Raw genomic sequence first — 26372 nt, 5'->3', positions numbered from 1 at the left:
TGAGTGTTGAGGCTCGCGGCGGGTATCGTTATTTCCTAACCTTCACGGATGATTTGAGCAGATATGGGTATATCTACTTAATGAAACACAAATCTGAAACATTTGAAAAGTTTAGAGAATTTCAGAGTGAAGTGGAGAATCATCATAACAAGAAAATAAAGTTTCTACGATCTGATCATGGAGGCGAATATTTGAGTTACGAGTTTGTCCTTCATTTAAAACAATGTGGAATAGTTACAACTCATGCCACGTGGAACACCACAGCGTAATGGTGTGTCCGAACGTCGTAACCATACTTTATTAGATATGGTGCGATCTATGATGTCTCTTACCGATTTACCACTATTGTTTTGGGGTTATGCATTAGAGACAATTGCATTCACTTTAAATAGGGCACCGTCTAAATCCGTTGAGACGACACCGTATGAACTGTGGTTTGGCCAGAAACCTAACCTATCGTTTCTTAAAGTTTGGGGTTGCTATGCTTACGTGAAAAAGCTTCAGCCTGATAAGCTCGAACTGCGTCTTCATAGGATACCCAAAAGAAAGTGTTGGGTACACCTTCTATCACATATCCGAAGGCAATATTTTTGTTGCTAAGAATGGATGCTTTCTAGAGATGGAGTTTCTCTCGAAAGAAGTGAGTGGGAGGAAAGTAGAAATTGATGTGGTAATTGTACTTTCTCTCAAATTGGAAAGTAGCTCATCACAGAAAACTATTCCTGTGATGCCTACACCAACAAGAGGGGAAGCTAATGATAATGATCATGAAACTTCATATCAAGTTACTACCGAACCTCATAGGTCAACCAGAGCACGTTCCGCACCAGAGTGGTATGGTAATCATGCTTTGAAAGTCATGTTACTAGACCGGGATGAACCTATGAACTATGATGAAGCGATGATGAGCGCAGATTCCGCAAAATGGCTTAAGGCCATGAAATCTGAGATAGGATCCATGTATGAGAACAAAGTATGGACTTTGGTTGATTTGCCCAATTATCGGCAAGCCATAGAAAAATAAATGGATCTTCAAGAGGAAGACACATGCTGATAGTAGTGTTACTATCTACAAAGCTCGACTTATCGAAGGTTTTTGACAAGTTCAAGGTGTTGACTACGATGAGATTTTCTCACTCGTAGCGATGCTTATGTCTGTCCGAATCATGTTAGCAATTGCCACATTTTATGAAATCTGGCAAATGGATGTCAAAACTGCATTCCTTAATGGATTTCTTAAAGAGTTGTATATGATGCAACCAAAAGGTTTTGTCGATCCTAAAGGTGCTAACAAAGTGTGCAAACTCCAGCGATCCATCTATGGACTGGTGCAAGCATCTCGGAGTTGGAATATATGCTTTGATAAGGTGATCAAAGCATATGGTTTTATACAGACTTGTGGTGAAGCCTGTATTTACAAGAAAGTGAGTGGGAGCACTACAACTTTTCTGATAAGTATATGTGAATGCCATATTGTTGATTGGAAATGGTGTAGAATTTTCTGGAAAGCATAAAGGATTGTTTGAAAGGAGTTTTCCAAAGAAAGACCTCGGTGAAGCTGCTTACATATTGGGCATCAAGATCTATAGAGATAGATCAAGACGCTTGATAAGACTTTTGATGAGTACATACCTTGATAAGCTTTTGAAGGAGTTCAAAATGGATCAGTCAAAGAAGGAGTTCTTGCCTGAGTTGTAAGGTATGAAGTTGAGTAAGACTCAAAACCCGACCACAGCAGAAGATAGAGAGAGAATGAAAGTCATTCCCTATGCCTCAGCCATAGGTTCTATAAAGTATGCCATGCTGTATACCAGACCTATTGTGTACCTTGCCATGAGTTTGGCAAAGGGGTACAATAGTGATCTAGGAGTAGATCACTGGACAATGGTCAAAATTATCCTTAGAAGACTAAGGAAATATTTCTCGGTTATGGAGGTGATAAAGAGTTCGTCGTAAAGAGTTACGTCGATGCAAGCTTTGACACCGATCTGGATGACTCTGAGTCTCCATCTGGATACATATTGAAAGTGGGAGCAATAAGCTAGAGTAGCTCCATACAGAGCATTGTAGACATAGAAATTTGCAAAATACATACGGATCTGAATGTGCAAGACCCGTTGACTAAAACTTCTCTCACAAGCAAAACATGATCACACCTTAGTACTCTTTGGGTGTTAATCACATAGCGATGTGAACTAGATTATGGAATCTAGAAACCCTTTGATTGTTGATCACATGGCGATGTCAACTATGGGTGTTAATCACACAAAGATGTGAATTATTGGTGTTAAATCACATGGCGATGTGAACTAGATTATTGACTCTAGTGCAAGTGGGAGACTGAAGGAAATATGCCCTAGAGGCAATAATAAAGTTGTTATTTTATATTTCCTTATATCATGATAAATGTTTATTATTCATGCTAGAATTGTATTACCGGAAACTTGATACATGTATGGATACATAGACAAAACACCGTGTCCCTAGTAAGCCTCTACTAGACTAGCTCGTTTATCAAAGATGGTTAAGTTTCCTAACCATCGACATGTGTTGTCATTTGATAACGGGATCACATCATTAGGAGAATGATGTGATGGACAAGACCCATCCGTTAGCTTAGCATGTTGATCGTTCAGTTTTATTGCTATAGCTTTCTTCATGTCATATACATATTCCTTTGACTATGAGATTATGCAACTCCCGGATACCGGAGGAATACCTTGTGTGCTATCAAACGTCACAACGTAACTGGGTGATTGTAAAGACGCTCTACAGATATCTCACAAGGTGTTTGTTGGGTTGTCATAGATTGAGATTAGGATTTGTCACTCCGAGTATCGGAGAGGTATCTTTGGGCCCTCTCGGTAATGCACATCATAATAAGCCTTGCAAGCAATGTGACTAATGAGTTAGTTGCGGGATGATGCATTACAGAACGAGTAAATAGAATTGCCCGTAACGAGATTTAACTAGGTATGAAGATACCGACGATCGAATCTCGGGGAAGTAACATACCGATGACAAAGGGAATAACATATGTTGTAATTACGGTACGACCGATAAAGATCTTCGTAGAATATGTGGGAACCAATATGAGCATCCAGGTTCCACTATTGGTTATTGACCGAAGAGGTGTGTCGGTCATGTCTACATAGTTCTCGAACCCGTAGGGTCCGCACGCTTAACGTTCGATGACGATTTTGTATTATATGAGTTATGTGATTTGGTGACCGAATGTTGTTCGGAGTCCCGGATGAGATCACGGACATGACGAGGAGTCTCGAAATGGTCGAGAGGTAAATATTCATATATAGGACGATAGTATTCGGACACCGGAAGTGTTCTGGGGGTACCGGGTACGTATCGGGTCATCGGAAGGGGTTCCGGGCACCCCCCCGGCAAAGATACGGGCCTTATTGGGCCAAGAGCGGGACATACCAGCCCCTAGTGGGCTGGTGCGCCCCCATATAGGCCGAATAGGAGGAGAAGGAAGGAGGGGAAGGGAGAAAGGAAAGGGGAGGATTCGGCCTCCCCCTTCCCTTCTCTCTCCCTCTCTTTCCTTCCCCCTCCGACACTTATGGAAGGGGGGAAGGCCGACTTGTGGCAGGCGCCCAAGTAGGATTACTCTCCTACTTGGGGTGCCCCTTGCTGCTCCCCTCCCTCTCCCACCTATATATATATATATATATATATATATATATATATATATATATATATATATGGGGGGTCACTGCTAGAACACATAACATTGATTCCTAACCGTGTGCGGCGCCCACCTCCACAGTTTACGCCTCCGGTCATATTCACGTAGTGCTTAGGCAAAGCCCTGTACGGATCACTTCACCATCACCATCACCACACCGTCGTGCTGATGGAACTCTCCCTCGACACTTTGCTGGATCAAGAGTTGGGTGGACGTCATCGAGCTGAACGTGTGCAGAACTCGGAGGTGCCGTACGTTCGGTGCTTGATCGGTCGGAACGAGAAGAAGTTCGACTACATCAACCGCATTGTCAAATGCTTACATTTTCGGTCTATGAGGGTACGTGGACACACTCTCCCCCTCTCGTTGCTATGCATCTCCTAGATAGATCTTGCATGAGCGTAGGGAATTTTTTAAAATTGCATGCTACGTTTCCCAACACTTTGGGCCGTCCATGACGGAAAAAATCATGGTAGAAGCGAGGGCGAGGAAAATATCAGGGAGTTCCCGGTTACGTGGGTGGTCGGGGCCGAGCGATGCACTGTCGTTTGCACGTTTCTCTCATGTACGCGCGTGTGTGCGAGGCGTTGGGCTCTAACTAAACCCGAGCGATCGCACTGCTATCCACATTACTGAACCCGAGCGGTCGATCCCTTGGCTGTTAACTGAACCCGAGCGATTCATTCACTGCTGACTGAACCCAAGCGATTCCTTCACTGCTGCTGCTAACAAAACTGAGCGATCAATCACTGCTGCTGCTTACTGAAGTCAATTGAGCCCCCATGCGAGACGTAGCCAGCCGGTGCTGGTTGCCTCTCGATGAACAGTGACTATTGCTACCGTGCACACGGTAGTTAGAACGAGTCGAGACGTGGTGAGTCAAGCCGGTTGGTTGGCTGTGAATGAACAGTTCCCGGTGGGGGTTGGATGAACAGGACCCCATGGTCGTAGGCTGTTGCCACTCGATGAACACGACCCCGAGGAGGCCGCCGCACCCCAGCCGGTTGGGGGTGGATGAACATGACCCCGTGGAGGCTCTATGAACAGTAGCCGGTTGAGGCTGGATGAACAGTAGCCCGTAGATGAACAGTCGCTGCTGGAGGCTGGAGGAGGTCGACGGTGGATAAACAGTAGCCCACGGAGGCTGGAGCGAGGTAGTAGACGGTGGATGAATGGGACCCCGTTTCGACCATAGGCGCTCCAACAGAAGTCCGTTTCCTCCATTTTCTGGTACGCCACACCCCTCCCGATCAACAGGACCCCGTTTCGACCGTAGGCACTCAAACAGAAGTCCGTTTCCTCTGTTTTGTGGTACGTCAGACCCTTCCTGATGAACAGGACCCCATTTCAATCGTACGCGGTCGAACAGAAGGCCCGTTTCCTCCGTTCTGCGGTACGCTAGACCTTGTTTCGGCTGTTCCGTCCAAGCCGATTGGCTCCCGATGAACACGACGTATTCCGTTGCCTCGCGATGAACTAGACGCATTCCTTTGCCCCCCGATGAACATGACGCAGTTTCTCTGTTCCGACCCAGCCGGTTGGCCCGATGAACAAGACGCCATTGCTGCCGTCTGTTGCCTCTCCATGTACACGAGCCCTGGCCGTACATATGCGTGAGTACGCGTTTGAGACCCCGCCCGTATGTACGTACGTGGACGTATTTTTTGGCATCTGGATGTATGTACATGTACACGGTTTTGACTGGACTGCCTGAACTACTACCGCTCCTTACTCGGCCACGGTTCATCGTGGCAGACAGACCGATCGACCGGTATGTACATAGAAAACGCTACGTACGCTTCGACCGGGTGGGTCCCAGCTGTCAGGGAGGACAAGGAGGCACTTCCTTGCATGCGAATATATAGCTGGCGGGTCCCAACGGTCAGGGGCGGAATCATATATTTTTTCCCATAATAAGGAGGCACTTCCTTATGTGCAAAGATGTTGTTGGTGGGTCCCAGTTGTTAGGGGCAGGCATAAGGAGGCACTTCCTTCCTTGCGAAGATATACATGGTGGGTTACAGCTTTCAGGGGAGGAATAATTTTATTTTCGCGTAATAAGGAGGCAGTTGCATGCGTGCATCCATGGACCTGGTGCGTCCCTACTGTCAGCCTCTCCACATACAATCCTCTTCTGATGACTCACGTTTGTTGACCATGTTGACCACACCGCACCGAGCGCACCAAGGCGATGGACGGCAGGAGGCTCCGGACGACAATGAGCCGGTGATGGGAAGATGCGGCAGTGAAGTCACAGACGGAGAGTGTCGGATTCGGGGTTCCGCAGACCCTTGAGAGGTTCAAACTCTGGGGTGCGTGTGAAGAACTCGTCTTCCCCAGTCCGCCTGCTCAATGATTCCACGGCCTAGCTCGACGAACCTAAGGGACAAGAGACACAACCATTTACCCTGGTTCGGGCCACCTTGCAGTGTAATACCCTACTCCAGCTTTGTGGTGGATTACCTCGAGGGGCTGAGGATGAACTAGTACATTGGTTGAACGACCTCAGGAGGTGAGGTGTTCTTGAGCTCGATGAGCTGGTGAGCTGGTCAGGCTCGAATGGATCTGTCCCCTATGGTGGTGGCTAAGTCCTATTTATAGTGGCCTTGGTCCTCTTCCCAAATGTAGGCGGGAAGGGATCCCACAACGGCCAAATTCGAAGGGAGACAACTAGTACAAGTTATCCTGACAAAAGTAGTCTTCGCCTGCTAAAGCCTCTGGTGGTGACGCTGCGGTGGGCTCCGCGGTGACCTCCGTCCTGTCGTCCTGGCGGTCTTGGTCTTGTTGCACCAATATGGAAACCTTTGCTTGATTCCTCGGGACCCCGCGCCTGCGCTTGCCTCCTTAGCACCAAAGAGGAAACTGGTACACTGCGCCCGCTGGCGCCCGCCTGGCCTTGGTCGTCATATCTCACGTCATATGAACCTCGCGAGGTGCAACTTGCATTGATATCTCGGCTCCTCGGGAGCCAACCTGAGGAGGCCGCCCCTCGGGGAGATCTTCATGTCGTCCGCCTCGCGAGGCTTGGCCCCTCGCGAGGGTCTTGAGTCGTTGTTGTCGAAGCTGGGCCGTACTAGGCCATCGAAGGAGCCACACCTTGGGCCGCAGGCAGGCAAGTCTGGGTACCCCCGGTCCCAGGACGCCGACAGTAACCCCTGGGCCCAAGGCACGCACGAACTTGGCTTCAAGGCAAAGCTGAAGGGCAAGCGCAGAGCGCCGCGGGCCCCAACCGCGTGCGGCCTCGGTTGACGCGTGTCGATTGATGGGACATGGGAGTCTCCGCTTCCCCACGCTGCCTCGACAACCGTTTGACTTGACGAGACCCCGCTGCATGCAGAGAAAACCATCATTACGTGTGATCGTGGAGGCCGGCGGTTGGCCTTGTTCTGGCTATAAATGAGGGGAGGGGCGGAGCCCCCTTGGTCATCTCTGTCTTCTCGCCACCCACTCCTTCTTCCTCCTCCTAGCCTTGCTGATTTTCCGTAGCACCCATGGTGCCGACGAGGAAGTTCTCCGCTACCGAGAAGGGGAAGGCCCCCAAGGAGAAACCCAGCTCACCGCCGCCCAAGAGAGGGTGAGGCCACCCCCGTAAGCACGTCGCGACCCCTGGGGTGGCCCCTCGGGGGCACGGGCGCACTCCTTCGGGGGCCAGCACCGCCCTGGGCAGCCATGGCAGTGCTTCTTCTCATGGCGGAAGCCGCCAAGGGCGAGGCACCCCCTGCGATGAGGGAAGGCGCGCCATGGTTGCCCGGCCTCCTCGGCCGCGCTTCCACTCGGCGGAGGTGCTCCCGGAGTTTGTCGTGTGGTCGGAGAGGCTGGCCGGAACCTGGCTCTAGCTTCTGCGCTTCTTTGCTGGCGAGCTGCCGGCCATGGGGCCTGATAGCTTCTGGCTGCAGGCTGATGGCTGCTGCAGTAAGGCCTCGTGGGCCTCAGTTGAGGTCTCCGCCGCGGGCAACGTGGCCCTAACCAGAAGTTTGCCCACGTGCGTGGCCTAAGCGGGAGGTGCACCCTCCACTTCAAGTATGACGGCATCGCGACCCTCTACGTTAGGGTGTTTGGGGAAGATGGCCGCCGCGCAGGGTGCTGCCCCGAAGACGATGGCGGCGACGATGAGCTTGGCCTTAACGACAACCGTGGTGACACTGAGGGTGAGCTTGCCCTTGGCGAAGACCGCGGCTCGTTCAGCAGCGGCGGCTCTTCCTCCGGCGAGAGCTCAAGCAGCGGCGGTTACGACCAGCCGCCATGCCGCCGGGCTTGCTTCGTGGGGGGTGGAGGATCTTCTCATCGCCACGCCTCGGTGAAGCGGGAGGAGGGCTCAGGTTAACCTTGTGGCATTCCTCCCCCAGCACAAGGTCCATCCCCCGCGTGGCATCCTGGCATGCCTCGTCAAACGCCAAGACCCGCGTGGAGCGATGCCTGACCTCGTGTGGGAGAACCGCTTCTGCTCCGTAGACGAGGAAGAATGGAGTTTTGCCGGTCGGCTTGGTCGCGGTGGTGCGGATGGAATACAACACGGACTGGAGCTCGTCCAGCCAGCCCCTGCCGCAGGCCTCGAGCTTCTTCTTGAAAGTCCTCGCCTTGAGGCCCCTCGGGACCTTTGCGTTTGTGCGCTCGGCTTGGCCGTTGCTCCTGCGGTGTGCCACTGAGGCGTAGCATATCTGCGTTCCAAGGTTAGCACAATATGTTTTGAAGAGATTGCTAGTGAACTGTGAGCCGTTGTCAACGATGATGCGATTAGGGACTCTGAACCGGATCACGAGGCCCTTGATGAACTTGACTGCCGAGTCGTCCGGGATGGTGCAAACTACTTCCACATCCGCACATTTGGTGAACTTGTTGATGGCAACGTAGAGGTAGCGGTAGCTCCCGGGCGCTCGAGGGAACGGACCCAAGATGTCCAGCCCCCAGACCGCAAACGACCATGAGAGCGGGATGGTCTGGAGGCCCTGAGTAGGCTAGTGGATTTGCTTGGCATGGAACTGGCAGGCTTCACAGGATCTCACCAGCTCAGCCGCGTCATTGAGCGCCGTGGGCCAGTAGAATCCGATGTGGAACGCCTTGCCCACTAAGGTGCGCGATGACGAGTGATGCCCGCAGTCTCCACCATGTATGTTGTCTAACAGCTCGCACCCCTGTTCCCTGGAGATGCATCGCAAGGAAACATCATTTGGTCATTTTTGGTAGAGCTCACCGTCCTGAATTCAGTAGGTTGTGGCCTGCGGAGCCACTCGCTCCGCATCTTCCTCCTTCTTCGGCAGGGTTCCCTGAAGCAGGTACGCCTTGAATTCTTTGGTCCGGCACCCCTCCTGAGGCTCGAGCGCGAGGAGCAGGCATGCTCCTGAGGTCGGGCCGCAGGCGGGGGCTCCCGAGGTCAGTGCTGGGGGGAGCTCCTCCTGAGGCAGTGTTGGCTCCGCAACCGGAGGGCTGCTGAGGGATTGAAGAGCCGCTCTTCGAAGACGCCGGGCTCCTGAGGCTGGCACTTGGATGCTCTCTTGGCGATATCGTTGGCTTCCTTGTTCGTGCCGCGAGGCACGTGCTGCAGCTCTAGGCCCAAGAATTGTTTCTCAATTTTGCGTACCTCCACCAGCTATAACTCCATGTGTTCATCCTTCGGCTCGTACACCTTGTTGGAGAAGTTGACGAGGAGCTGGGAGTCGCCCTTGATGGTGAGGCGCTTCATGCCCAAAGCGGCTGCGGCCTTGAGTCCGGTCATCAAGCCTTCGTACTCCGCGATGTTGTTGGAGACCTTTTCGCCAAGTTGGAAACAGAGCTGCAAGGCGTAGTAGAGCTTGTCCTGAGTGGGCAAGATGAGCATGGCTCCAGCCCCCGCGCCCTGACGTGCGAAGGCGCCGTCAAAGTACATGACCCAGCCGTCTGGTGCTTCGCTCCCTGGCGAGAGGGACGGTCCTTGATACGTCTCCAACGTATCTATAATTTTTTATTGTTCCATGCTATATTATATTCTGTTTTGGATGTTTAATGGGCTTTATTATACACTTTTATATTATTTTTGGGACTAACCTATTAACCGGAGGCCCAACCCAAATTGCTGTTTTTTTGCCTATTTTAGTGTTTCGCAGAAAAAGAATATCAAACGGAGTCCAAACGGAATGAAACCTTCGAGAATGTGATTTTCAGAACAAACGTGATCCAGAGGACTTGGAGTCCACATAAAGTAATCAACGAGGAGAGCACGAGGCAGGGGGCGCGCCTACCCCCCATGCACGCCCTCCACCCTCGTGGGGCCCATGTTGCTCCACCGACGTACTTCTTCCTCCTATATATACCTACGTACCCCCAAACCATCAGAGGCATCCACGAAAACCTAATTCCACTGCCACAACCTTCTGTACCCGTGAGATCCCATCTTGGGGCCTTTTCCGGCGTCCTGCCGGAGGGGGCATTGATCACGGAGGGCTTCTACATCAACACCATAGCCTCTCTGATGATGTGTGAGTAGTTTACCTCAGACCTTCGGGTCCATAGTTATTAGCTAGATGGCTTCTTCTCTCTCTTTGGATCTCAATACAAAGTTCTCCTCGATTCTCTTGGAGATCTATTCGATATAATCTTCTTTTGCGGTGTGTTTGTCTGGATCGATGAATTGTGGGTTTATGATCAAGTTTATCTATGAACAATATTTGAATCTTCTCTGAATTCTTTTATGTATGATTGGTTATCTTTGCAAGTCTCTTCGAATTATCAGTTTGGTTTGGCCTACTAGATTGATCTTTCTTGCAATGGGAGAAGTGCTTAGCTTTGGGTTCAATCTTGCGGTGTCCTTTCCCAGTGACAGCAGGGGCAGCAAGGCACGTATTGTATTGTTGCCATTGAGGATAACAAGATGGGGTTTATATCATATTGCATGAGTTTATCCCTCTACATCATGTCATCTTACTTAAAGCGTTACTCTGTTCTTATGAACTTAATACTCTAGATGCATGCTGGATAGCGGTCGATGTGTGGAGTAATAGTAGTAGATGCAGGCAGGAGTCGGTCTACTTGTCACGGACATGATGCCTATATACATGATCATACCTAGATTGTCACAGCCCTAGCTCAGCCCCTGTTGTCTTTGCTTGATCTTCATGTCATCATGTCTAAATTCAAATGAAATTTGAATTGAGGAATTTTCAAAGCCTCAGAAACCTTTTTAAAAAATGATCAACATTAAAATCTTCTCAAAGAAGCCAGAGAAAATGTTCTTGTTAAACCTTGAAAAATATTGGCAAGGATAAAATTCAAACCAATATTTTTGGAGGCTTTAAAATATTTATTTTGGGCCTTTGAATTAAATCAATAACATATTTGAGTTGGACTTATTTCTGTTATATAAGAGATAAAGTTCAAATAATTTTTGTAAGTTGCATGTGGCCTTGGACTAGTTTCTTGAGCTCACATAAAAATTTACAGAAAGTTCTAAATGATTTGATGCTTCAAATCAAATCTAACAAACTACAGAAAATAGAAAACATAAAAGAAATGTTAGAGAGAGGAGAAAACCTTACCTGGCCACCTACCTGGCACAGCCCACCTGGCAGCCCACTAGCCGGCCCAGCACTGTGCTGGCCCGTGCCAGTTGTTGGGGAACGTAGCAGAAATTCAAAATTTTCTACGCATCACCAAGATCAATCTATGGAGTTTACTAGCAATGAGAGGGAAGGAGTGCATCTACATACCCTTGTAGATCACGAGCGGAAGCGTTCAAGAGAACGGGGTTGATGGAGTCATACTCGTCGTCATCCAAATCATCGTTGATCCTAGCGCCGAACGGACGGCACCTCCGCGTTCAACACACGTACGGAGAAGCGACGTCTCCTCCTTCTTGATCCAGCAAGGGGGGAAGGAGAGGTTGATGGAGATCCAGCAGCACGACGGCGTGGTGGTGGAAGTAGCGGGATTCCAACAGGGCTTCGCCAAGCGCTGCGGGAGGAGGGAGATGTGTCACGGGAGGGAGAGGGAGGCGCCAGGGCTTAGGTTTGCTGCCCTCCCTTCCCCCCACTATATATAGGGCCAAGGGAGAGGGGGGGGGCACAGCCTTGGCCCTTCCTCCAAGGAAGGGTGCGGCCAGGGAGGAGTCCAACCTCCCCAAGGCACCTCGGAGGTGCCTTCCCCCTTTAGGACTCTCCCTTTCCCTTATCTCTTGGCGCATGGGCCTCTTGGGGCTGGTGCCCTTGGCCCATATAGGCCAAGGCACACACCCCTACAGCCCATGTGCCCCCCGGGGCTGGTGGACCCCCTTGGTGGACCCCCGGACCCCTTTCGGCACTCCCGGTACAATACCGATAATGCGCGAAACTTTCCCGGCGACCAAAATAAGACTTCCCATATATAAATCTTTACCTCCGGACCATTCCGGAACTCCTCGTGACGTCCGGGATCTCATCCGGGACTCCGAACAACTTTCAGGTTACCGCCTACTAATATCTCTACAACCCTAGCGTCACCGAACCTTAAGTGTGTAGACCCTACGGGTTCAGGAGACACGCAGACATGACCGAGACGACTCTCCGGTCAATAACCAATAGCGGGATCTGGATACCCATGTTGGCTCCCACATGCTCCTCGATGATCTCATCGGATGAACCACGATGTCGAGGATTCAATCAATCCCGTATACAATTCCCTTTGTCTACCGGTATGGTACTTGCCCGAGATTCGATCGTCGGTATCCCGATACCTTGTTCAATCTCGTTACCGGCAAGTCTCTTTACTCGTTCCGTAACACATCATCCCATGATCAACTCCTTGGTCACATTGTGCACATTATGATGATGTCCTACCGAGTGGGCCCAGAGATACCTCTCCGTTTACACGGAGTGACAAATCCCAGTCTCGATTCGTGCCAACCCAACAGACACTTTCGGAGATACCTGTAGTGCACCTTTATAGCCACCCAGTTACGTTGTGACGTTTGGTACACCCAAAGCATTCCTACGGTATCCGGGAGTTGCACAATCTCATGGTCTAAGGAAATGATACTTGACATTAGAAAAGCTCTTAGCAAACGAACTACACGATCTTGTGCTAGGCTTAGGATTGGGTCTTGTCCATCACATCATTCTCCTAATGATGTGATCCCGTTATCAACGACATCCAATGTCCATGGTCAGGAAACCGTAACCATCTATTGATCAACGAGCTAGTCAACTAGAGGCTTACTAGGGACATGGTGTTGTCTATGTATCCACACATGTATCTGAGTTTCCTATCAATACAATTCTAGCATGGATAATAAACGATTATCATGAACAAGGAAATATAATAATAACCAATTTATTATTGCCTCTAGGGCATATTTCCAACAGTATCCCACTTGCACTAGAGTCAATAATCTAGTTCACATCACCATGTGATTAACACTCACAGGTCACATCACCATGTGACCAACATCCAAAGAGTTTACTAGAGTCAACAATCTAGTTCACATCACTATGTGATTAACACTCAATGAGTTCTGGTTTGATCATGTTATGCTTGTGAGAGAGGTTATTAGTCAACGGGTCTGAACCTTTCAGATCCGTGTGTGCTTTACGAATATCTATGTCATCTTGTGGATGCTACCACGCGCTACTTGGAGCCATTTCAAATAACTGCTCTACTATACGAATCCGGTCTACTACTCAGAGTCATCCGTATTAGTGTCAAAGTTCGCATTGACGTAACCCTTTACGACGAACTCCTTTTCACCTCCATAATCGAGAAAATTCCTTAGTCCACTAGATACTAAGGATAAGTTCGACCGCTGTCATGTGATCCATTCCCGGATCACTATGGTACCCCTTGACCAACTCATGGCAAGGCACACTTCATGTGCGGTACACAACATAGCATACTGTAGAGCCTACGTCTAAAGCATAGGGGACGACCTTCGTCCTTTCTCTCTCTTCTGCTGTGGTCAGGTCTTGAGTCTTACTCAATACTCACACCTTGTAACACAGCCAAGAACTCCTTCTTTGCTGATCTATTTTGAACTCTTTCAAAATCATGTCAAAGTGTGCGTTCTTTGAAAGTATCATCAGGCGTCTTGATCTATCTCTATAGATCTTGATGCCCAATATGTAAGCAGCTTTATCCAAGTCTTTCTTTGAAAAACTCCTTTCAAAGAACCCTTTATGCTTTCCAGAAATTTTACATCATTTCGGATCAACAATATGTCATTCACATATACTTATCAGAAATGTTGTAGCGCTCCCACTCACCTTTTTGGAAATACAAGTTTCTCATAAACTTTGTATAAAACCCAAAATCTTTGATCATCTCATCAAAGCGTACATTCCAACTCCGAGATGCTTACTCCAGTCCTTAGAAGGATTGCTGGAGCTTTGCATACTTGTTAGCATCTTTCAGGATTGACAAAAACCTTCTGGTTGTATCACATACAACCTTTCCTCAAGAAAATTGTCGAGGAAACAATGTTTTGACATCCTATCTGCAAGATTTCATAAATAATGCAGTAACTGCTAATATAATTCCAACAGACTCTTAGCATCACTACGAGTGAGAAAGTCTCATCGCAATCAACTCCTTGAACTTTTCGGAAAACATCTTAACGACAAGCCGAGCTTTCTTAATGGTGACACTTACCATCATTGTCTGTCTTCCTTTTAAAATCCATCTGCACCCAACAGCCTTACGACCATCAAGTATTTCTTCCAAAGTCTATGGATCCTCTCTCGGATTTCATGGCCTCGAGCCATTCATCGGAATCCGGGCCCACCATCGCTTCTCCATAGCTCGTAGGTTCATTGTTGTCTAGCAACATGACTTCTAAGACAGGATCACGTACCATTCTGAAGTAGTACGCATCCTTGTCGACCTACGAGGTTTGGTAGTGACTTGATCCGAAGTTTCATGATCACTATCATAAGCTTCCACTTCAATTGGTGTAGGTGCCACAGGAACAACTTACTGTGCCCTGCTACACACTAGTTGAAGTCATGGTTCAGTAACCTCATCAAGTCTCCACCATCCTCCCACTCAATTCTTTCGAGAGAAACTTTTTCTCGAGAAAGGACCCGTTTCTAGAAGCAATTACTTTTGCTTCCAGATCAGAAAAAGGAGGTATACCCAACTGTTTTGGGTATTCTATGAAGATGCATTTATCCGCTTTGGGTTCGAGCTTATCAGCCTGAAACTTTTTCACATAAGCGTCGCAGCCCCAAACTTTTAAGAAACGACAGCTTAGGTTTCTCTAAACCATAGTTCATACGGTGTCGTCTCAACGGAATTGCGTGGTGCCCTATTTAAAGTGAATGCGGTTGTCTCTAATGCCTAACCCATAAACGATAGTTGTAATTCGATAAGAGACATCATGGTATGCACCATATCCAATAGGGTGCAGCTATGATGTCCGGACACACCATCACACTATGGTGTTCCAGGCGGTATTAGTCGTGAAACTATTTCCACAATTTCTTAATTGCGTGCCAAACTCGTAACTCAGATATCTCTATGATCATATCATAGACATTTTATCCTCTTGTCACGACGATCTTCAACTTCACTCTGAAATTACTTGAACCTTTCAATAATTCAGACTTGTGTTTCATCAAGTAAATATTCTCAGCATCTACTCAAATCATCCGTGAAGTAAGAACATATCTATATCCACTGCGTGCCTCAGCACTCATTGGATTGCACACATCAAAATGTATTACTTCCAACAAGTTGCTCTCTTGTTCCATCTTACTGAAACGAGGCCTTTCAGTCATCTTGCCCATGTGGTATGATTTGCATGTCTCAAGTGATTCAAAATCAAGTGAGTCCAAACGATCCATCTGCATGGAGTTTCTTCATGCATATATACCAATAGACATGGTTCGCATGTCTCACTCTTTTCAAAAACGAGTGAGTCCAAAGATCCATCTACATGGAGCTTCTTCATGCGTTCTATACCAATATGACTCAAGTGGCAGTGCCACAAGTATGTGGTACTATCATTACTATTTTATATCTTTTGGCACGAACATGTGTATCACTGCAATCGAGATTCATTTTAGGTGCAAGACCATTGAAGGTATTATTCAAATAAACAGAGTAACCATTATTCTCCTTAAATGAATAACCGTATTGCGATAAACATAATCCAATCATGTTTATGCTCAACGCAAACACCATTCTCGATGGTAGAGGGAGCATGCGATGCTTGATCACATCAACCTTGGAAACACTTCCAACACATATCGTCATCTCACCTTTAGCTAGTCTCCGTTTATTCCGCAGCTTTTATTTCGAGTTACTAACACTTAGCAACCGAACCGGTATCTAATACCCTGGTGCTGCTAGGAGTACTAGTAAAGTACACATTCATATAATGTATATCCAATATACTTCTGTCGACCTTGCCTGCCTTCTCATCTACCACGTATCTAGGGTAGTTTTGCTTCAGTGACCGTTCCCCTCATTACAGAAGCACTTAGTCTCGGGTTTGGGTTCTACCTTGGGTTTCTTCACTAGAGCAGCAACTGATTTGCCGTTTCATGAAGTATCCCTTCTTGGCCTTGCCCTTCTTGAAACTAGTGGTTTTACTAACCATCAACAATTGATGCTCCTATTTGATTTCTACTTTCGCGGTGTCAAACATCGCGAATAGCTCAAGGATCATCATATCTATCCCTGATATGTTATAGTTCATCACGAAGCTCTAATAGCTTGGTGGCAGTGACTATGGAGAACCATTACTATCTCATCTGGAAGATTAACTCCCACTCGATTCAAGCGATTGTGGCACTCAGACAATCCGAGCACATGCTCAACGATTGAGCTTCTCTCCCTTAGTCTGCAGGCTTAAGAAACTTGTCAGAGGTCTCATACCTCTTGACGTGGGCACTAGTATGAAATCCCAATTTCAGTCTTCGGAACATCTCATATGTTCTGTGACGTTTCAAAAAAGTCTTCGGTGCCTCAATTCTAAACCGTTCAACATTACACACTGAACTATCACGTAGTCATCAAAACGTGTATGTCAGATGTTTCGCAACATCTACAGATGACGCTGAGGTTCAGCACACCGAGCGGTGCATTAAGGACATAAGCCTTCTGTGCAGCAATGAGGAAAATCCTCAGTTTACGGACCCAGTCCGCATAATTGCTACTATCAACTTTCAACTAAATTTTCTCTAGGAACATATCTTAAACAGTAGAACTAAAGCGCAAGCTATGACATAATTTGCAAAGACCTTTTGACTATGTTCATGATAATGAAGTTCATCTTATTAATGAACTCCCACTCAGATAGACATCCCTCTAGTCATCTAAGTGATACATGATCCGAGTCAAACTAGGCCGTGTCCGATTATCACGTGAGACAGACTAGTCATCATCGGTGAACATCTCCATGTTGATCGCATCTACTATACGACTCATGTTCGACCTTTCGATCTCTTGTGTTCCGAGGCCATGTCTGTACATGCTAGGCTCATCAAGTCAACCTAAGTGTTTCGCATGTGTTCCGAGGCCATGTCTGTACATGCTAGGCTCGTCAACACCCGTTGTATTCGAACGTTAGAATCTATCACACCCGATCATCACGTGGTGCTTCGAAACAACGAACCTTCGCAACGGTGTACAGTTAGGGGGAACACGTCTCTTGAAATTTTAGTGAGGGATCATCTTATTTATGCTACCATCGTTCTAAGCAAATAAGATGTAAACATGATAAACATCACATGCAAATCATAAAGTGACGTGATATGGCCAATATCATCTTGCGCCTTTTGATCTCCATCTTCGAGGCGCGGCATGATCACCTTCGTCACCGGCATGACACCATGATCTCCATCATCATGATCTCCATCATCGTGTCTTCATGAAGTTGTCTCGCCAACCATTACTTCTACTACTATGGCTAACGGTTAGCAATAAAGTAAAGTAATTACATGGCGTTTTTCATTGACACGCAGGTCATACAAAAAATTAAGACAACTCCTATGGCTCCTGCCGGTTGTCATACTCATCGACATGCAAGTCGTGATTCCTATTACAAGAATATGATCAATCTCATACATCACATATATCATTCATCACATCCTTTTGGCCATATCACATCACATAGCATACCCTGCAAAAACAAGTTAGACGTCCTCTAATTGTTGTTGCATGTTTTACGTGGCTGCTATGGGATTCTAGCAAGAACGTTTCTTACCTACGCAAAAGCCACAACGTGATATGCCAATTTCTATTTACCCTTCATAAGGAACCTTTTCATCGAATCCGATCCGACTAAAGTGGGAGAGACAGACACCCGCTAGCCACCTTATGCAACTAGTGCATGTCAGTCGGTGGAACCTGTCTCACGTAAGAGTACGTGTAAGGTCGGTCCGGGCTGCTTCATCCCACGATGCCGCCGAATCAAGATAAGACTAGTAACGGAAAGTAAATTGACAAAATCGACGCCCACAACTACTTTGTGTTCTACTCGTGCATAGAAACTACGCATAGACCTAGCTCATGATGCCACTGTTGGCGAACGTAGCAGAAATTCAAAATTTTCTACGCATCACCAAGATCAATCTATGGAGTTTACTAGCAACGAGAGGGAAGGAGTGCATCTACATACCCTTGTAGATCGCGAGCGGAACCGTTCAAGAGAACAGGGTTGATGGAGTCATACTCGTCGTGATCCAAATCACCGATGATCCTAGCGCCGAACGGACGGCACCTCCGCGTTCAACACACGTACGGAGCAGCGACGTCTCCTCCTTCTTGATCCAGCAAGGGGGGAAGGAGAGGTTGATGGAGATCCAGCAGCACGACGGCGTGGTGGTGGAAGTAGCGGGATTCCAACAGGGCTTCGCCAAGCGCTGCAGGAGGAGGGAGATGTGTCACGGGAGGGAGAGGGAGGCGCCAGGGCTTAGGTTTGCTGCCCTCCCTTCCCCCACTATATATAGGGACAAGGGAGAGGGGGGGGGGGCGCAGCCTTGGCCCTTCCTCCAAGGTAGGGTGCGGCCAGGGAGGAGTCCAACCTCCCAAGGCACCTCGGAGGTGCCTTCCCCCTTTAGGACTCTCCCTTTCCCTTATCTCTTGGCGCATGGGCCTCTTGGGGCTGGTGCCCTTGGCCCATATAGGCCAAGGCACACACCCCTACAGCCCATGTGCCCCCCCGGGGCTGGTGGACCCCCGGACCCCTTTCGGCACTCCCGGTACAATACCGATAATGCGCGAAACTTTTCCGGCGACCAAAATAAGACTTCCCATATATAAATCTTTACCTCCGGACCATTCCGGAACTCCTCGTGACGTCCGGGATCTCATCCGGGACTCCGAACAACTTTCGGGTTACCGCCTACTAATATCTCTACAACCCTAGCGTCACCGAACCTTAAGTGTGTAGACCCTACGGGTTCGGGAGACACGCAGACATGACCGAGACGACTCTCCGGTCAATAACCAACAGCGGGATCTGGATACCCATGTTGGCTCCCACATGCTCCTCGATGATCTCATCGGATGAACCACGATGTCGAGGATTCAATCAATCCCGTATACAATTCCCTTTGTCTACCGGTATGGTACTTGCCCGAGATTCGATCGTCGGTATCACGATACCTTGTTCAATCTCGTTACCGGCAAGTCTCTTTACTCGTTCCGTAACACATCATCCCGTGATCAACTCCTTGGTCACATTGTGCACATTATGATGATGTCCTACCGAGTGGGCCCAGAGATACCTCTCCGTTTACACGGAGTGACAAATCCCAGTCTCGATTCGTGCCAACCCAACAGACACTTTCGGAGATACCTGTAGTGCACCTTTATAGCCACCCAGTTACGTTGTGACGTTTGGTACACCCAAAGCATTCCTACGGTATCTGGGAGTTGCACAATCTCATGGTCTAAGGAAATGATACTTGACATTAGAAAAGCTCTTAGCAAACGAACTACACGATCTTGTGCTAGGCTTAGGATTGGGTCTTGTCCATCACATCATTCTCCTAATGATGTGATCCCGTTATCAACGACATCCAATGTCCATGGTCAGGAAACCGTAACCATCTATTGATCAACGAGCTAGTCAACTAGAGGCTTACTAGGGACATGGTGTTGTCTATGTATCCACACATGTATCTGAGTTTCCTATCAATACAATTCTAGCATGGATAATAAACGATTATCATGAACAAGGAAATATAATAATAACCAATTTATTATTGCCTCTAGGGCATATTTCCAACACCAGTCACCTGCTTCCTCTCGCCAGGCAGGCAGGGAGGAGCGCGCCCGCTCACGCCGAGCTCGCCACGCAGCTCCCTGCCCCTCTGCTTCGCCTGGACAGCGCGGCGATGCCTCGAAGCCCCTCCTCGGTGCCACCCCGACCCCGCCGACACCCCATTTTCCCCCTGGCTCTCTCCTCGCCCTCTCCCCACCATGGCCGACGCAGCCGCAGCCGCACCGCCGTCATAGCCGCGGCCACCGTCGACTCCATGCCATCTCGCCGTGTCCAGAAGCTCCGCCGTCGGCCTCTCCATCAAGCAGACCGAGCCTCGAGTGCTCGTTTGCCCCGGAGCCACTACACCGACCTCGCCCGACTCCTCCGTCGCCGGAGATCCCCTTCGCCGTCACCACTGCTCCAGCTCGTCCCCGACCTCGCTGTCTAGCTCGCTGCAACCGCCGTGAGCCCCTGCCCCTCCCCATCCTCTCTCTTCTTGCTCTCGAGCCCCGTAGCAACCGCACCAAGCTTCACCGCACGCGCCGCCGCCTGAGCTCATCGCCGACGTAGCTTCGGCCACCCAACGGCCACACCACCATGCCCACTAACCTCACCGCACCATGTAGGCCACGTAGGAGCTGGCCCCGAGCCTCCACGATCATTACACCGACGAGTTCGTCCTCGTCCGAGCTCCGGTGTCCGCCAAGGTCGTCGCCGGCGACCCCGTGCTCCACTTCCGCCACCAAACGACGCGGGTTGCTCCCAGCTGCCCGTAGATGGCCTCCGCCGTCCTTTTGGTCGCCGAAAAGCAAATCCCGCGCCCTCTGCCGCGTCTACTGCCGCCGGCAGCTAAACGCCGGCGCGTCAGCCCCAGTTGACCAAGGGGTTTGACCTCCCCTGGCTCAATGAGAGGTGGGGCCGCCCTGCTAACTAACCTAGATTAGGATTAACTAAACCTAGCTAATTTAGTTTAGCTACTGACACGCGGGACCCACTGGTCAGTTTGACCTGGACCGTCCCCGTTGACTGCTGACGTCACCCTGACGCAATGCTGACGCAATAAATCATTTACTGGATTTATTCTTATACAGGAAATTCCAGAAAATGTTATAAACTTCAAAAAATCATAGAAATTAATCTATAGCTCAGAATGAAATAAATTATATATGAAAAGTGATCAGAAAAATCCAATCTATCCATCTGTACTAGTTTCATGCATGTTTAAACAACTTAACCTTGCTGTTTAGATCAAAACATGATAATGCACTTTATAAGTTCTTAGTTTGAATTTGAATTTGAACCTTTGGTTCAAATCAACTCAAACTCTTTTCTTTGTAGCCGCATTAGCTCAAATCACATCATATTGACATGTCATGATCATGCATCCTATTGTGCATTGCATTGATTGTGTTCTTTCTCTGTTGCCGGTATTTGTTCCCTCTCGATAGACGTGTTCCGACGACGTGATCGATGACACCGATGAAGAGCTATACTATCTTCAGAAGTGCCAGGCAAGCAAAACCCCCTTGTTCATTCCGATACAATCCCACTCTCTCGCTCCTGCTCTCTTTTACTGCTCTCTTTTACTGCATTAGGACAACAACGATTCAACTATTACATGCTGCGGTAGTTGAACCCCTTTTCCTCTGCATGACCTGTCATTGCCATAGTAAATAGATGAAACCTACTAGCATGAGTAGGAGTTGTTTGAGCCCTGATGTGCCTACTCATTCATGCTTGTTTGTCATGCCTGCTACTGCTTAGAGTTGAGTCAGGTCTGATTCATCCGGGATGAATTGGAGGTGTGTGAACATGTATTACTGTTGAGAGCTAAGTGTGTGAACACGATTTGGTAAAGGTATCGATGAGAGGCCATGTAGGAGTACATGGTGGGTTGTTTCATTGAAGCCGTCCTCAGGAACTGAGTTCTGTGTTTGTGATCCATGAATAGCTACTACCACACATTGGGATCCTTAATTGACTCTCTCGGCTTCTTAACCACCCTTGTCCTCTGTGCAGGAGTTGCAAGTAGTTTCTGTTGTTTGTAGTATGCTGGAGGCCGTGCGCAGCGCTGACCCGAGGGGTGGGCTGTGATGCGGTAGGCATGTGGTCGGGTATGCCGGGCGCCCGTTTGGTGTCGCGGAACCCTGTACACATCGTTCGGGTCCGTATGTGGAAACCTCGGCCGGACTCCCTACGGATGGAACCTGAATAGGCGATAAACTTGGACTAGAGACTTGAGTGTTTAGGTAGGCCGTGGCCGACACCCTCGTTGGGCTTCCGCTTGAAGGTTGCCGAGTACATGTCGTGTAAACGGCGGTAAGTGGTGAGAGCGTGTGTGAAGAAGTACACCCCTGCAGGGTTAACATCATCTATTCGAATAGCCATGTCTGCCGTAAAGGACTTCTGGGTTGCCTGTACAGTTCATAGATAACTTGAAGTGGATACTCTAAAATGCGCAAGATAAGCGTGAGTGCTATGGATGGCGTTCTCGTAGGTAGACGGGAGCGGATCCATAGTGGTGTATTGATTGGTGAATATGTGGACTCGTGTGCGCCACCTCAAAAGAGTTACTTGCAGTCGTAGTTCAGGATAGCCACCGAGTCAAAGCTGGCTTGCTGCAGTTAAACTCCACTACCCCCTTTGTTGATACCGATGCATATGTAGTTAGTTCTGATGTAAGTCTTGCTGGGTACATTTGTACTCACGTTTGCCTATTTTATGTTTTTGCAGAGAGACGTCAGTCTCGCTAGTAGTTCCGCGTGGACTTCGACGTTTAGCTTGTTACCTCAGCTCCGGTCTTGTGCCCTCGCCAGGGTCTTGTAGATAGTCAGGCTTCTCAACCTTCTTCATTTGTAGTTGTCTGTACTCAGACAAGTTAAGCTTCCGCATGTGCTTGTTGCTTGTATGCTTTGTATGTTGGGGTCATGAGACCCATGTTTGTAATACTTGGCTCCTCGGAGCCTAATGAATAAATACTTGAGTCGTAGAGTTATGTTGTGATGCCATGTTGTATTTACACATATCGAGCATATTGTGTGTATGATTGAAATGCTTGTTATGCGTGGGATCCGACAACCTAGTTGTTTATCCGTGGTAGCCTCTCTTATGGGGAAATGTAGTCTTGTGCTTCCATGAGCCATAGTAGTCCGCTATAGCCCGGTTCACCGGAGTCCTGCTAGCCCAGCACTACTGCTCCGGAACACTTGACTGGCCGGCATGTGATTCACCTCGTTCCTGTGTCTGTCCCTTCGGGGAAATGTCACGCGGTGACATCCGGAGTCTTGCCTAGCCTGCTACAGCCCGGGTTCCCGGAGTCTTGTTAGCCCAGTGCTACAGACCGGATTCACATGCTGCTGATCGACATGCTCGATGTTGATTCATGTATGCCTGTCCCCGTAAGTTAGTGCCACTTTGGGTTCACGACTAGTCATGTCGGCTCGGGTTCTCTGTCATATAGATGCTAGCGACACTATCATATACGTGAGCCAAAAGGCGCAAACGGTCTCGGGCCATGGTAAGGCGACACCCGTGGGAATACCATGCGTGTGGCCGCAAAGTGATATGAGGTTTTACAGGCTAGATCGGTGTGACTTAGAATCGGGGTCCTGACAGCGTTGGTATCAGAGCCTGACTGCCTGTAGGATTACCAAGCCAAACTGGTCGAACTTGAGTCTAGAAATGCTTTAGTTATGTAGGGGAATTGATTGTGGGAAGGGAACGTAAGGCTCTTTTTATTCCTTTACCTTATGCCCTTCTAATCTGAGTCACCCTCTTCTTTTCTATGGGGATTAAGAACTAGGCTTCTCGTCTATCTATCAGGATCATGTGTTACTAATCCGTAGACTTATAGGATTGTTGGTCTCAAGCCCCAGCTCAGTTCCTACTACTTCCATGTGTTGTAACTTGATCTCAGAACTTTGATTTTGTGATGCTGAGTGGTTATGCCACCATTTCTGCAGGATATCTCAAATCTTTTTAAGCATTTACAGCCGTTATGCTGTCCGAGTCATCCCAGGTTTCTAAATAGTCTGATGCATTTGCAAATCCCTTCTTTCCGTTCCCGATGTCCCTTTGGGCCAGGTTAATCACACTAATTGCTGAGTTGAGGTATTCTATTGCCTCGACATATATGTTGGAGTTATTATTATGACCCTAGGTGTTTTAGGGAGTCACGTAGTAATCTAGCCATGTTTTGTGTTCCCAGCGTGATGATTCTGGCCACCATTCTCGAAAGCATCCCGTGATGCCATTTAGTTAGTAGGCATTCTACTCCTGGGTTCTTGAACCCAAGATTCACCCTACTTACTTCATGTTGATAGCGTTTGCTCGATCCTTTAGGTTATTAGTAACCTTTGCATTAGTTCTCGAGGTCCGTGGTATTTCCTTCTTCCAAATACTATGAACCACTTATGGCAGAAGTTTGTTGGATCAAAAGATCACAACAAGAGTGCTCTCGAAGAGTTCCCCATTCTATATTGTGACTCTGCCAATCCTACCTCACTGCATGGGTTATCAGGAAGAAATATGTTGAATTTGTTCGGCATACTAATCCATGCATCTACAACTCAGAAAAAACATATGTTCTTTGAGTTGTCCCTCTTTAGTTGTCTTCTGACCCTCGTCTATTATTTGATAGTCAGGAGTAGATGTGCATTCATATTCATTGTTGCCTTTTACTCTTGTGGTCGTCGAGCCATTCTATTCCGGAATGACTAGGAGAAACAAACTCCAGTACCTCATCCATATCTAGGATTTGGTCAAAGTAGTTATATCTCGCAGATCAAAATGCCAATCCAGCTTTTGTTCTGTTCTACCTCGGAGTATTACCCCCTTTATGTCAGGATTTTCATGAGAATTGCACCATCTCTCATGAATTTTTGACGCAGTGATACTTCTTGCCACCATTTTTCATTCCTCGATTTCGTGTTGTCGCAACCGGAATGCCGACAAGTGAACCATGATGTGTGAAATCAATACGCCTAGCCACCATGTTGCTTGGTAGTTAATGGACATTAATATCATTCTTAGCGTGTTGGTTATCGAATCACTATATTAGGATTGATCGTGCTACCTTGTCCTTATTTCTGGTGCACTCTTTGATCTTTGAGTTAGGATTAATCCCTTGCTCTTCTGATCATGTCGTCTTGCCTTGAAAAGCAAGATTGTTCTCGAGCTTAGAGACATATCGGTGGTTCGTGATTTTCCGGATATCTTCACGGAAGTATAACCAGGTCGTCCCTTGACCGATATGTTCAGTTCGTGATCAAGTTGGTTCTCCAATAAACCACTCTTTCTCCAAGAATCTGTGCTGGATATTGCTACCTCTTGAGCACTGCGTTGGTTTTCCCTTGAAGAGGAAAGGGTGATGCAACAAAGTAGCGTAAGTATTTCCCTCAGTTTTTGAGAACCAAGGTATCAATCCAGTAGGAGGCTACATGCAAGTCCCTCGCACCTACACAAACAAATAAATCCTCGCAACCAACGTGATAAGGGGTTGTCAATACCTACACGGTCACTTACGAGAGTGAGATCTGATAGATATGATAGGATAATATTTTTGGTATTTTTGTGATAAAGACGCAAAGTAAAGAAAGTAAGTAAAAACGGCAAAAGAAATAGCTAAGTGTTGGAAGATTAATATGATGGAAAATAGACCCGGGGGCCATAGGTTTCACTAGTGGCTTCTCTCAAGAGCATAAGAATTTTACGGTGGGTGAACAAATTACTGTTGAGAAATTGACAGAATTGAGCATAGTTATGAGAATATCTAGGTATGATCATGTATATAGGCATCACGTCCGAGACAAGTAGACCGACTCCTGCCTGCATCTACTACTATTACTCCACACATCGACCGCTATCCAGCATGCATCTAGAGTATTAAGTTCATAAGAACAGAGTAACGCTTTAAGCAAGATGACATGATGTAGAGGGATAAATTCATGCAATATGATAAAAACCATCTTGTTATCCTCGATGGCAACAATACAATACGTGCCTTGCTGCCCCTACTGTCACTGGGAAAGGACACCGCAAGATTGAACCCAAAGCTAAGCACTTCTCCCATTGCAAGAAAGATCAATCTAGTAGGACAAACCAAACTGATAATTCGAAGAGACTTGCAAAGATAACCAATCATACATAAAAGAATTCAGAAGATTCAAATAATGTTCATAGATAAACTTGATCATAAACCCACAATTCATCGGTCTCAACGAACACACCGCAAAAGAAGATTACATCGAATAGATCTCCACGAGAGAGGGGGAGAACATTGTATTGAGATCCAAAAAGAGAGAAGAAGCCATCTAGCTAATAACTAGGGACCCGAAGGTCTGAGGTAAACTACTCACACTTCATCGGAGAGGCTGTGGTGTTGATGTAGAAGCCCTCCGTGATCGATGCCCCTTCTGGCGGAGCTTCGGAACAGGCCCCAAGATGGGATCTCGTGGGTACAGAAGGTTGCGGCGGTGGAATTAGGTTTTTGGCTCCGTATCTGATCGTTTGGGGGTACGT

The sequence above is a fragment of the Aegilops tauschii genome, chromosome 2, assembly GCF_002575655.3.
Source record: "Aegilops tauschii subsp. strangulata cultivar AL8/78 chromosome 2, Aet v6.0, whole genome shotgun sequence".
In the NCBI taxonomy this organism is placed as follows: Eukaryota; Viridiplantae; Streptophyta; class Magnoliopsida; order Poales; family Poaceae; genus Aegilops; species Aegilops tauschii.
The sequence above is the reverse complement of the archived record's forward strand: the minus strand, read 5'-3'. Positions refer to the sequence as shown.